General features: G+C 47.2%; 2 pseudogenes; both read right to left on the bottom strand.

Moving 5' to 3' along the window:
- Nucleotides 1-1462: 1462 nt before the first annotated feature.
- Nucleotides 1463-2581, bottom strand: LOC145945762 (large subunit ribosomal RNA; annotated as a pseudogene).
- Nucleotides 2582-11362: 8781 nt separating this feature from the next.
- On the bottom strand, nucleotides 11363-12541 carry LOC145945752 (small subunit ribosomal RNA; annotated as a pseudogene).
- Nucleotides 12542-15000: the final 2459 nt, after the last annotated feature.

The raw sequence follows: 15000 nt of genomic DNA, 5'->3' as shown, positions 1-15000 counted from the left end.
AAATGTCGAATTTCTCGAACTATCAGCTTCGAAACGCGGTTCTCGGGCCGTGTCGAGAGATTCGACGGCGCGGGTACGAGTCACGCATAAAATTGTGAAACTCTCGCGTGAAGCGATCTCTCGCATCACTCGCCGTTAGAGGCGTGAATGCGCGTTGCTTTACACGGGCGGCACCTCCGATCGCCGGCGGTACCTCCGGTCACCGGTGGCACCTCCGACGCCGGCGGTACCTCCGGTCGCCGACAATACCTCCGATCACCGGCGGCACCTCCGGTCGCCGGCGGCACCTTCGGTCGCCGGCGGCACCTCCGGACCATCGAGAATTTATTCAGAGTCCTACGGCCGTAGGGCGTCAACTCTGAAACATTTACGGGCGAACAGCGCCGAAACGGCTAGAAATACGAGAAAAAACATTTCGGACGAACGTGTCATCGCTTTCGGAGTATCGTCAGACCGCGTAGACATATTTTCTAGAAATGTCGAATTTCTCGAACTACCAGCTTCGAAACGCGGTTCTCGGGCCGTGTCGAAAGATTCGACGGCGCGGGTGCGAGGATCGCATAAAATTGTGAAACTCTCGCGTGAAGTGACCTCTCGCAACACTCGCCGTTAGAGGCGTGAATGCGCGTTGCTTTACACGGGCGGCACCTCTGATCACCGGCGGTAATTTCGATCGCCGGCGGTACCTCCGGACGCCGGCGGTATCTCCGGACGCCGGCGGTACCTCCGGACGCCGGCGGTACCTCCGGACGCCGGCGGTACCTCCGGACGCCGGCGGTACCTCCGGACGCCGGCGGTACCTCCGGACGCCGGCGGTACCTCCAATCGCCGGCGGCACCTCCGGACGCCGGCGGTACCTCCGTGCGTCGGCGGCACCTCCGGACGGTCGAGAATTTATCCAGTCCTACGGCCGCCGGCGTCACCTCCGAAACATTTACCGTCTAACAGCGTCGACACGGCTAGAGATACGGGAAAACGTTTCGGACGAACGTGTCCTCTCTTTCGGCGTGCTGTTGGACTGCGTAGACGAGCTTTTTCAGAATGTCGCATTTATCGATCTTAGTAGCTTCGAGAGCGATATATTACACGGGACATGTCGAAAAATTTGTCGCCGCATTTACGGAGCCCGATAATCGTCGTAGAAATCAAATGGGAAATGTTTTATCGCACCACTCACTGTTTCGGCGTTACGGTACGGTTAATGTCACGGGCGGCACCTCCGGCCGCGACCGCCGCGTATTAGAAGTCCGTTCGCGGCGTGTTGCTTTCGCCGACGAACGACGTACGTTACAAAATCCGTTCGCGGCGTGTTGCTTTCGCCGTCGAGGGACCTACGATACTAAGTCCGTTCGCGGCGTGTTGCTTTCGCCGACGAGCGACGTACGATACTAAGTCCGTTCGCGGCGTGTTGCTTTCGCCGACGAGCGACGAACGGTGTGGGGTCTCGTCTAACCGACAAGACGAATCCCCAAGCCGAGGGCTGAGTCTCAACAGATCGCAGCGTGGTAACTGCTCTACCGAGTACAACACCCCGCCAGGTACCTAAGTCGTCTACAGACGATTCCGAGTCTCGATATCGAACTTGCGAAACCCATGATCGACCGTTAGACGCCGTGCCGTCGTAGCGGTGAGATCCCGACGACGGGCGATGGCGCCGTACGGCAAACCGGGCTCGTGCGACGACCGGCCCGTGGACCGGTCGCCTAGTAGTGTCACATTGTTTCGACTCACGAGACTCCTAGAGATATCATTGCCACCTTCGACTAGAGAGGATACGGCCTTAGAGGCGTTCAGGCATAATCCCACGGATGGTAGCTTCGCACCACCGGCCGCTCGACCGAGTGCGTGAACCAAATGTCCGAACCTGCGGTTCCTCTCGTACTGAGCAGGATTACTATCGCAATGACTAGTCATCAGTAGATTAAAACTAACCTGTCTCACGACGGTCTAAACCCAGCTCACGTTCCCTGTTGGCGGGTGAACAATCCGACGCTTGGCGAATTCTGCTTCGCAATGATAGGAAGAGCCGACATCGAAGGATCAAAAAGCGACGTCGCTATGAACTCTTGGCCGCCACAAGCCAGTTATCCCTGTGGTAACTTTTCTGACACCTCTTGCTGAAAACTCTTCAAGCCAAAAGGATCGATAGGCCGTGCTTTCGCAGTCTCTATGCGTACTGAACATCGAGATCAAGCCAGCTTTTGCCCTTTTGCTCTACGCGAGGTTTCTGTCCTCGCTGAGCTGGCCTTAGGACACCTGCGTTATTCTTTGACAGATGTACCGCCCCAGTCAAACTCCCCGCCTGGCAGTGTCCTCGAATCGGATCACGCGGGAGTATTAACGGCGATCGGCCGAGGCCTCACACCACTCTGACACGCTTGGCTCTAGAACACCGTGACCGCCGGGGCGCGAAGCCCTCGGGGCACGCGCTCCGCCTAACCGAGTAAGTAAGGAAACGATGAAAGTAGTGGTATTTCACCGGCGATGTTACCATCTCCCACTTATGCTACACCTCTCATGTCTCCTTAGAGTGCCAGACTAGATTCAAGCTCAACAGGGTCTTCTTTACCCGCTAATTTTTCCAAGCTCCCGTTCCCTTGGCAGTGGTTTCGCTAGACAGTAGATAGGGACAGTGGGAATCTCGTTAATCCATTCATGCGCGTCACTAATTAGATGACGCGGCATTTGGCTATTTTTTTTTTTTTTTTTTTTTTCAATTATATATTTCTATACAACATTATGTCTTTCGGCAGTTTATGTCAGACGACTTCCTCCCTCCAGCAGTCCTCCAACATCTATCCCGCTCGTTCCCGTACTTGCGTCGACCTGTTGAATATGTGGAAGCACGCCAGGCCTCCAATGATGGTCCTTGTTGACAAGATCTTGATGTCCTTCTTCTTAATGATGCCCAGGCCTGTTAGGCACTCCACGGATTTCTGGCTCCATAGTCCTCTCCATGATAGAGTTATGGATGAAAATACTACGTTTCTCACTCCGTATTTTTGCTTTATTAGACTCTCCATTCTCGCGTAGTACTGGATTTTATTGTTGTGTGCGTCGTCGAGATTGAATTGGTCGTTGATGACCTGTGCGTCAAGCACTATTGCCGTGATTCCCATTTTTGCTAGAAGATCGGGTTTCCTCAATCCTGCATCTGTCTTGATTCGTGGTTCTTCCTTAACCTCATATACTTGTACCTCAAGTGAGCGGCGCACGTAAGATACCAGTGCGTCGAGTCGTGTCACGTCCGGCCGCTAAACATTTTTCATTTTCTTATGTTTCTCATACAAATAATTCTAAGTCCCCTAACGCTGTTTGAAAAGCGCGCCAGCGACGGCCATGATGCCTAACTCCGCCTAGTGCCTAAACGTGGCTCTGTGTAGCGCCTAGGAACTTTCCCACCACGGCGAGCGTTCCCACTACGGCAAGCGTCCCACACCATAGGCCGCCGCAACGCCGAGCCGCCGAAACGAAGGACCTCAGATCAGTCCCAAACTTAGGCAGTTCTAATCGCGACTCCAACCAGAGCAGTTCTACTCCGAACGCTCTCTAACTCTAAATCCTAGTTCAAATTCTAACTCTAATTCTAAATCTAATAATAAGCTCTAACTCTAAGATTTGATTTTTTGTATTAAGTGCGTCTAGTGTTAACTTTAAATAAATTGTGTGTTTTATATTAACATTCTAATATTTATTTGAAAATACAACCTCATCTTTAACGAAAAATCGCTGGATCAAATAGCAGAAAACGCGGGAGCACGTCTCTGGAAAGGTTTTATATCTTTCGGATCCGCCAGTGCCGGAATACTGGGAATATTCGTCGCTGCGCGTCTCACTAAACTAATAATCGACACACTCATCCACGGTTACGCACATCACTCCGTATACGGGTGGAGTATACATCTTTTGGGAGCCATCTGGACTTCAGTGACTAATGTCCTGCTACATCTCGGAAGACTAGCAGACCAAGGGCAGAACAATGGAAAAGAGTTGTTACCACTAAATCCCCCTTCGACGACCGAAGATTCTGCGCCCCTAGCCCCACCCCCCATACAAGGAAACCAACCCCCTCCAACCGAAAAAGTGCGAGCGAGTGAAGTGCAAATTGACTATAGAGAACTGCGTAACCTTTCTCAGAAGAAGTTAAACTCTATCAACGCGATAGCGAAAATTAGAACTAAGCGTAGAAAATAAGAAAAACCATAACATATATATTATTAATCCCTAGAATAAATTCGGAAAATGTTGGAACATGGTCCAACATTTTCTATTAAAGGGGGGAGGTGTCACGTCCGGCCGCTAAACATTTTTCATTTTCTTATGTTTCTCATACAAATAATTCTAAGTCCCCTAACGCTGTTTGAAAAGCGCGCCAGCGACGGCCATGATGCCTAACTCCGCCTAGTGCCTAAACGTGGCTCTGTGTAGCGCCTAGGAACTTTCCCACCACGGCGAGCGTTCCCACTACGGCAAGCGTCCCCCACCATGGACCGCCGCAACGCCGAGCCGCCGAAACGAAGGACCTCAGATCAGTCCCAAACTTAGGCAGTTCTAATCGCGACTCCAACCAGAGCAGTTCTACTTCGAACGCTCTCTAACTCTAAATCTTAGTTCAAATTCTAACTCTAATTCTAAATCTAATAATAAGCTCTAACTCTAACATTTGATTTTTTGTATTATGTGCGTCTAGTGTTAACTTTAAATAAATTGTGTGTTTTATATTAACAATTCTAACATTTATTTGAAAATACAATTCTCATCTTTAACCTCACGCGTTTCTAGTTCTACATCTTATATTTATTCTCAAAATCTCTAAATTCAGTTGTTTTTCCAGCGTGCACGTGTCGTATAAATTACTTATTAAATAAACTATTATCGATTGAATTCTAGGCTGCGATTTAGAGAGGACGAACCGCTCATCGTTGCTAAACAATTCATTTCTTCTATTAAATTCTGGAACCTGTAATGACTGTTTCGAGAGGACAACCCGCTCACAGTCATATACCGAAACAATAACCGACAGTGAGGACCGCCGCACGTCGACTTATTGTGAAAGTAGCGCAGTCTCCAGAATGTTCTATATGATTTATAATGCCTAAGAGATGCCGTGCAGGAAGGAAGAATCAGCTTCGTCGAATAGTCGCGCGTTATTACTACCCGGCAAAACCAAACGAATATTCAGCTATTATTGGCACAGATTATTACAACGATCCTGAATACGAGGCATTATTCACCAAACACGTGCTATTAAGAGAGTGGCCCGCGAAATTATCGCAAATCGACATCGAAAAACCTGAGCCCCGGCGGGGGTCGACTGGCGAGTCGACATCCCAGAAAACGACCCCCGCAAATCCTCCAACGCAGAGCTGAAGCCTTGCACGAGCAATACGAGAAGCCACTCCAAAACATCGTGGAACTGCCACCCACCAACTACAAGCTCGACTAAAAAGTAAGTAGAAGAAATATCTCTCGTCAACTTATGATCCTTCGGTCACTTAAAAGTAACAATAACGTTCTATTTTAACTGTAAATGAACAACTTCTTCAACGGGCAAACCAAACTAAAATAGTACGTAGCTACAGAGTCATAAAAGTGAAACTCGGGTCATGATAGAAAAAAAGGGTCAGTCATAAAAGTGAAACTCGGGTCCGATAGAAAAAAAAGGGTCAGTCATAAAAAAAAAAGACAAAGGAGCGATTTCTCTTTCCAAATTCTTTAGCCGGTTTCGCTTTTCGTGCTAGAGTAAGAGAACGGATATTTTCCAATATTAACACGCTTTAATTGTTTAAACAATATATTACTCATGTGTCCGCGTTGTTTTTCCAACCATATTATTCCACCCTTTGAGGAGGAATACGAGACAATCGAGACTGTCGAGACGATTTATTGTCAACGTGCCACAGGGTACATTCATCTAGGTACGGACGCCGCGTTGTGCATACGTTGTTACTTCAAATTAAGCACAAGCGAAAAGTCTAATTGGGTAATTTCAGTAAAGCACCTCCTCATAATCGGTGAGTTGCCCACTGGGATAACGTGTTCCGTGTGTAATTTGAACAGATTGACACAAACTCGCGACCCACACCACCATTGTCTCGTGTGTCAAATCGCATATCTAAAGTATCTCGACGGAGAAGAAACTCCCTACACGAACAGTGACGGCAATACAGTAGTGACCGTTTTCCACGCGATTAATTATTCGTTCGACAGGTACCCAGAATACCTCTAACTAAACAACGCAAATTCGTGTTTCCTATTCACTCTTGTATCTATCCGTTCTGGACGCGTGACCATATATTCGGATAGCCTCCGTCGCGGGCAATCCCCGGAAGTAAATCTCCGAAAAGCGACGTTGTCTTGCGCAATAGTCCGAATACGTTGTTCGTGAAAATATATTCCGCGAATTATACCCCGCGACTCCGCGCGGACGTAACAATAGAAGAAATGAATTGTTAGCAACGATGAGCGGTTCGTCCTCTCTAAATCGCAGCCTAGAATTCAATCGATAATAGTTTATTTAATAAGTAATTATACGACACGTGCACGCTGGAGAAACAACTGAATTTAGAGATTTTGAGAATAAATATAAGATGTAGAAACGCGTGAGGTTAAAGATGAGGTTGTATTTTCAAATAAATATTAGAATTGTTAATATAAAACACACAATTTATTTAAAGTTAACACTAGACGCACTTAATACAAAAAAATCAAATCTTAGGGTTAGAGCTTATTATTGAGATTTAGAATTAGAGTTAGAATTTGAACTAGGATTTAGAGTTAGAGAGCGTTCGGAGTAGAACTGCTCTGGTTGGAGTCGCAATTAGAACTGACTAAGTTTGGGACTGATCTGAGGTCCTTCGTTTCGGCGGCTCGGCGTTGCGGCGGTCCATGGTGGGGGACGCTTGCCGTAGTGGGAACGCTCGTCGTGGTGGGAAAGTTCCTAGGCGCTACGCAGCGCCACGTTTAGGCACTAGGCGGAGTTAGGCATCATGGCCGTCGCTGGCGCGCTTTTCAAACAGCGCTAGGGACGTAGAATTATTTGTATGAGAAACATAAGAAAATGAAAAATGTTTAGCGGCCGGACGTGACACTTGGAGCTTTTGCGTGAGGTCCAGCTTCATTCTGCCTTCTGGTGTAAAGGGGACACCTAGGTAGTTCCACTCATATGTCCTCTTTAGCGCTGGTAGAACTTTATTCTGACATAGAAACACTGTCTCACGGTCCACAACAGTCTTCTTCTCGTGAGGAACATTTCTTAGGGAGACAGTAATACATTTTGATTCATTGACCTGAAGGCCACACTTCCTTAAGAACTCTGTCGACTGGTCAAGCAGCTTCTGAAGTCCATGTGGTGTCGAAGCAAATAATAGTAAATCATCGGCGAAGGCTACAGCGTTTATCACTGAGCCGCCGATGCGCGTCCCGATGTCATTAGGGAGCTTTTTTAACATTCGGTCCATAATCATCTTAAATATGATTGGCGATAGAGGATCGCCTTGTTTGACACCGCATGTTGGCCGAATGCTTCTTGATGACCATGAACCACAGCATAAAGTCGTGGAGCTTCGTTGGTATACATCAATAATGTATAACTTCATGGGGGGCGGTATACCCATGTTTCCCAGTGTTTCTTCTATCGTCTTGTGAGAGACAGAATCGAAGGCTTTCGCTATGTCCAGTGACGCCATAAATAGTGGCTTGTGGTGCCGATGGTGAAATCGGAGCACAAGATCCAGCAAAAAGATATTCTCAGAGCAGCCATCCGTAGGTCGGAAGGCTCTCTGCCATGTTACGTCCGGAGCGCAGTCGCGGCGTGAAATTCGCGAGAAATGATTATCGCGGTCCACGTGTTCGGACTATCGCGCTGAACAACGTCGTATTTCGGAAAACTTTTCCGGGGATACCCACGACGAAGGGTGTTCCGCTAAGGCTACACGCAACGGTTCAATGTCTTGCGGAGTGGAGGGTGTCGCCTTAAGATTCGTACGAGGGAGTTGCAAATGTTACTCAGGAGTATGGGGATATTATCGAATATAATCCTGAAAACGTTCGAGGGAATCATCGACGGAGTGGAAAATTGTAATTACGATGTTACCATCGGTGTCGATACGAAAGGTTTCTTCGCCGTTGATGTACCGTAGGTAAGCGATCTGACAACGGTAACAGTGGAGTTGAGGGTCCCGAGTTACCGACAGTCGATGGAAGTTACACGCTGAGCAAAGTATTCCGGTTGGTAAGTTACCGATTACGAGCAAATGTTTGGCAATGTTCAACCATTCGTTTCGAGCAGTACCGCGTAAGCGCATATGGCAATCTACGCAAAGGGCGGCATTTGTTTCTTTATTAATAAACCCGACTGATATTTGGCAGTAAGGAGTTCCCTGTTCAATAGGCTCTTCTTCCTCTTCGGGAAGAGGCAAGATGTACAGAGCGGTGAGGTACTGAGGCCTTATTGGGCACATGGGTGAATTATTTAAATAAATGGAATTAAATAAATGAATAAAACGTTCGCGTTATTTTATTCGGAATTCTAGAATATTCATGGAGTGTGCTACGTTAGCTTAGTTTGCAAAAGAGAAATCGTCGAGACCCCTTTTTTTTATCAAGGGTCTAAGGGTCAGTTTTATGACCCTAGGCAAAAACTGAGTTTCACTTTTATGGCCCTTGGAAAACGCAGTTTTCCAAGAGTCTTTACGAATATTCTAGAGACCACGTGTAAAGTTATATTTCAAATTTCGTAGAAAATATTAATTTTAAATATGTTTAAACAATAATTATACACGCACGTATGTGTTTGAAATTATTTCGATAATTTGGCTATTTGTGACGGCAAATAGTCTTATCCCTTAGTACTAGAATCTTAGCGTTGAATTTTATTATTTATTTCAATTGTTTATAATTGTTGAGACTTACCTTAGTTGATCTCTAGGGGGTGGACAGTGGTTCCCCGATGCTCTGGAATAGGCGCGTCGTAATGGGTGTGCAGGATGTCCGCCCTGATTTGCAAGTACCGGGTGCGACGAGGATCGTTGTCCGGGATGTCGTCTCTCGGAATACGAGGATTCTCGATTTCGATTGGAGTCAATTGCACGGGCCACTTTCTCAGTTTAACGTCTTTATTATTAACAGCGAACGGCGCGGTTCCGTCAAATAAATTATCGTACTCCGAGTCGTTATGATAGTAGATGCCGATGAGATTTGAATATTCACTTGATGGTGCTGAATAGTAGAGTTGCGCGGTTAAACGGCGAAGTTGGTTTTTCCTGCCTGCACGGCGTGTCTTAGGCATAATGATTTATAATATAAAACATCCTGAATATTGCGTCACTTTTACAATAAGTCGACGTGCGGCGGTCCTCACTGTCGGTTATTGTTCCAGTGCGTAACTACGAGCGGTTCGTCCTCTCAAAGTAGTCACAGCAGAATTCAGAATTTATAAGAAAAGTGAAATCGTGCGGCAGCGACGAGCGGTTCGTCCTCTCTAAGTCGCAGCTTGGATTCCACTAATAAAATTATTTATATAATAGATTTTCACTACACGTGCAGATTGGAAGAACTCGTTTTAGAATATTTTAGAAATACTAAAATCGTAATATTAGAATAGTAATAATATTAAAGCAAAATATTATATTGGAAACGCGTGAAATTGGAATTGGAATTGTTTAAAATAAATGTGGAGAATTATTATAAATGAAACACACACTTTTATTCTAAATTAACACTACACGATACAAAGTTAACTAAAGTTAAAGTTTTAATACTAGAGTTAGGACTTATAATATTAGAGTTAGAATGTTAGAATTGAATTAGATTTAGAATTAGGAGAGCGTTCAAGGTATGACTGCTCTAGTCAGAGTCGCGATGTGACCTCCCGGATTTTGGGACCGCTCTTAGGTCCTTCGTTTTCGGTGACTTGGCGCTGCGGCGGCCCGAGAGTGGGTGACGCTCAGTGTGGCGGGGGCGTTTCCCCATAGTGGGAAGTTCCTAGATGTTACGCAGCGCCTCTCTTAGTCACTAGGCTGAGTTAGGCATCATGGCCGGCACTGGCGCGCTTTTCAAACAGCGCTTAGAGGACTTAGAATTTATTTCATGTGAAAGTAAAAATTTTATGTGACCGGACGTGACAAAACCAAATATTGAACCACTAAAACCTTACATCTTATCAGCTTTATAAAAAAAAATCAACGTTAATATAACTAAAAATTTTTCCTACAGACAAAATGGATATTCAATATTTAAGAACCGATCTCCTCACACGCAACCGCCTAGAAGCAACTGTAATAAGAGTAAAGTCACCGCATTTTTTTTGGATATAACCCAAAACAGCGCAAAGGACCTGCAGGACTTAGAAGAAGAATTAAAATTCAGAATGGACAGAAAATCCTCATACCTCCATTCATGGCCGAAAGCCATGCAAATAAACCTAGACGTCGCAATTAAAGAAGGCGACAGTTGGAAACGAGGATTTATTAAGACAATAAACGAGGACACCCTAACAATTAAAGTCATCCTAGGAGATTGGGGACGACTCGTACAGCGACGCATGTGCGACGTATTCATACTCGAGGACAGATTCAAAGAACTGACTTGGCAAGCGCTTCTCTGTGGATTAGCACACACAGAACCCGTCGAAGAAACCAAAACATGGTCAATACTAACTCGAAAAATATGTCAGACAATGCTCGAAGGCAATAAAGGATGGATAAACATAATTAACCCCCCACGGGATGGAGCGGTCTTCGTAAAATTAGAAATTCAATCAAGAAACAACATCTTTCACAATTCTATATACAATGTCAGGGACACACTGATTCAAATGGGACTCGCAAAAATCAGCGCTCAAGTCGATGCTAATGTTAATCCATCCATATAAATAAATATATACATCCTATAAAATTACAACATAATATAATCCACTCTTACTATCAATTATATATTTAAGACCATAAGGCATACCGCCGTATAAATGAAAACATATATATATACACATATATATATATATTCATCCGTAATCTTAAGTTAAACTATTGTATTTTCTTTATAACCTCTATATTATTCATATGTTATATTTCGTTAAATACCTTCTCTTTATATATATATACAAAAAAAATTTTTATATAGTCTCAAATACATAAAATATTGTCGTTTTATCTCTAGATTAAAATAAGTTATATTATGTTAAAAATAATATCATGTAATTTCAGCAGTAAAAGGAGAAAAGGAATTTACTATATATATATATATATATCTATAACCAACACGTATACACCAATATTTGAGTCAAATTAAGCCGCAGGCTCCACTCCTGCTGGTGCCCTTCCGTCAATTCCTTTAAGTTTCAGCTTTGCAACCATACTTCCCCCGGAACCCAAAAGCTTTGGTTTCCCGGAAGCTGCCCGCCCGAGTCATCGGAGGAACTTCGGCGGACCGCTAGCTGGCATCGTTTATGGTTAGAACTAGGGCGGTATCTGATCGCCTTCGAACCTCTAACTTAAGTTCTTGATTAATGAAAACATTTTTGGCAAATGCTTTCGCTTCTGTCCGTCTTGCGATGATCCAAGAATTTCACCTCTAACGTCGCAATACGAATGCCCCCATCTGTCCCTATTAATCATTACCTCGTTCCGAAAACCAACAAAATAGAACCGAGGTCCTATTCCATTATTCCATGCACGCAGTATTCAGGCGAAGGTAGCCTGCTTTAAGCACTCTAATTTGTTCAAAGTAAACGTACCGGCCCGACTCGACACTCAGTAAAGAGCACCGCGACGGGATATTAGTTGGGCCGCCCCTCGCGAGGCTAAGCCCACCGGTAGGACGTCCCACATCACGCCAGTTAAACATCGCGAGCGGTGAACCGACGGTGTGCGACACAGATTCAACTACGAGCTTTTTAACCGCAACAATTTTAATATACGCTATTGGAGCTGGAATTACCGCGGCTGCTGGCACCAGACTTGCCCTCCAATGGATCCTCGTTAAAGGATTTAAAGTGTACTCATTCCGATTACGGGGCCTCGGATGAGTCCCGTATCGTTATTTTTCGCCACTACCTCCCCGTGCCGGGAGTAGGTAATTTGCGCGCCTGCTGCCTTCCTTGGATGTGGTAGCCGTTTCTCAGGCTCCCTCTCCGGAATCGAACCCTGATTCCCCGTTACCCGTTACAACCATGGTAGGCGCAGAACCTACCATCGACAGTTGATAAGGCAGACATTTGAAAGATGCGTCGCCGGTGCTAGGACCGTGCGATCAGCACAAATTTATTCAGATTCACCAAAATAAACGGTGGACGAACGGTGAGCCGCCCGCCACCGATTGGTTTTGATGTAATAAAAGCGTCCCTTCCATCACTGGTCGGGACTCTGTTTTGCATGTATTAGCTCTAGAATTACCACAGTTATCCAAGTAAATGTGGGTACAATCTAATGAACCATAACTGATTTAATGAGCCATTCGCGGTTTCACCTTAATTCGGCATGCACTGAGACATGCATGGCTTAATCTTTGAGACAAGCATATGACTACTGGCAGGATCAACCAGGGAGCTTCGTGTTCGGTTACTCGCAAGGAGTAACTCGCGAGCGAGCCCGAGAGACTCGTCGCTAGCTCTCTTGAGCGCGCGTCCGGTGGCCCGGTGTTAATCAGGCACCGACGCGACGCTCGTGTGCCGTTTCATTGTCGCCGGTCTTGCTTAGCCGGTCGGCGACACTGTGTGCGTTGCGTAAAGTATACGCGAGAGAACGACAAGGTTCGCTAAGAACTGCCTTCTCTCTCCTCTTGATTATCCTTATTATATCTCTGTTGATATATTATTATCATCGACTTTTCTTTTCTTAAACAAAGATCATATACTCATTCTCATTCTCCCAAAATGTTAAAATGCTCGGGTCTCGAAAGACCCGCGCGATTTACCCTGACGCTAGATCGACGGTGCCGATGCTTAGACGTCGAGGACAAATTCTGTCTGGTTCGTACGTTCAAGAACGACCAGTAAAAATCTTTCGCTACGGCGTACAAAGCGAGCGGGAAGAGCGTTTCTTGCCCTTCCGCCAACTCGTATCCGTGGAGTAAACGTTCGGTAAGCGCGACGATTCCACTGCTGCGTTCAAAACGAGAGGGAATCGCGCGGCCAACACACTAGATGCGTGCGCGCCACATAAGAGCCATTCGGTCTTGCGACACCGACTCGTGGCAATGCTGTGATCGTATAAACAAGTGTGTATATTTTACGCGCGTTCAGCGGCGAACGAGTGGAGCGCGTATCGCAATCTCCGCCGCCAAGGAGAATTATGACACGACGACGACAACGAGTCGTAACACGTCTTTGCGAGACAACAAGTCTCTTCCAAGAGACTTGCCCGTGTACTGCTCGATTATTATTCGTGGTTTCCTTCTTTCCCTTTTAATATAAAGTTAGAATACGCACGAAACGTTCGAGACGCGCCGAACGCGACGTACTTCTGCTACTTAGTCGTGACTCAAAAGTACGTTTCTCGACTCGTCCGACTCGCCCGACTCGCTCGACTCGTTCGTAACGACGAGCGCGACTCTCTTATAGTACCCAACCGGCCGGCCGGGCGGTCGGCGACGCACGGTCCTACGCACGGACGCATACGAGCGCGAGCGTCATATGGACGGCGCAATCGAGACCGTCGCGGCAGTCTCGGTCGCCGGCGGTACCTCCGGCCGCGGGCGGCACCACCGATCACCGGCGGTACCTCCGGTCACCGGCGGCACTTCCGACGCCGGCGGTACCTCCGGTCGCCGGCGGCACCTCCGGTCGTCGGCGGTACCTCCGATCACCGGCGGCACCTCCGGACCATCGAGAATTTATTCAGAGTCCTACGGCCGTAGGTCGTCAACTCCGAAACATTTACGGGCGAACAGCGCCGAAACGGCTAGAGATACGGGAAAAAACATTTCGGACGAACGTGTCATCGCACTCGGAGTATCGTCAGACCGCGTAGACATATTTTCTAGAAATGTCGAATTTCTCGAACTACCAGCTTCGAAACGCGGTTCTCGGGCCGTGTTGAAAGATTCGACGGCGCGGGTACGAGGCTCGCATAAAATTGTGAAACTCTCGCGTGAAGCGATCTCTCGCATCACTCGCCGTTAGAGGCGTGAATGCGCGTTGCGTTACATGGGCGGCACCTCCGATCGCCGGCGGCACCTCCGGTCACCGGCGGCACCTCCGACGCCGGCGGTACCTCCGGCCGCCGGCGGCACCTCCGGTCGTCGGTGGTACCTCCGATCACCGGCGGCACCTCCGGACCGTCGAGAATTTATTCAGAGTCCTACGGCCGTAGGTCGTCAACTCCGAAACATTTACGGGCGAACAGCGCCGAAACGGCTAGAGATACGGGAAAAAACGTTTCGGACGAACGTGTCATCGCTCTCGGAGTATCGTCAGACCGCGTAGACATATTTTCTAGAAATGTCGAATTTCTCGAACTACCAGCTTCGAAACGCGGTTCTCGGGCTGTGTCGGAAGATTCGACGGCGCGGGTACGAGGCTCGCATAAAATTGTGAAACTCTCGCGTGAAGCGATCTCTCGCATCACTCGCCGTTAGAGGCGTGAATGCGCGTTGCGTTACATGGGCGGCACCTCCAGACGCCGGCGGTACTTCCGATCGCCGGCGGTACCTCCGGACGCCGGCGGCACCTCCGGTCGCGGGCGGCACCTCCGGACGGTCGAGAATTTATCCAGTCCTACGTCCGCCGGCGTCACCTCCGAAACATTTACCGTCTAACAGCGTCGACACGGCTAGAGATACGGGAAAACGTTTCGGACGAACGTTTCATCTCTTTCGGCGTGCTGTTGGACTGCGTAGACGGGCTTTTTCAGAATGTGGCATTTATCGATCTTAGTAGCTTCGAGAGCGATATATTACACGGGACATGTCGAAAAATTTGTCGCCGCATTTACGGAGCCCGATAAACGTCGTAGAAATCAAATGGGAAATATTTTATCGCACCACTCACCGTTTCGGCATTAC

Source organism: Prenolepis imparis, unplaced genomic scaffold (genome assembly GCF_030444845.1).
Source record: "Prenolepis imparis isolate NDT839.2.m4 unplaced genomic scaffold, iyPreImpa1.0 SCAF_14, whole genome shotgun sequence".
Classification (NCBI taxonomy): domain Eukaryota; kingdom Metazoa; phylum Arthropoda; class Insecta; order Hymenoptera; family Formicidae; genus Prenolepis; species Prenolepis imparis.
The sequence above is the reverse complement of the archived record's forward strand: the minus strand, read 5'-3'. Positions and strand labels throughout refer to the sequence as shown.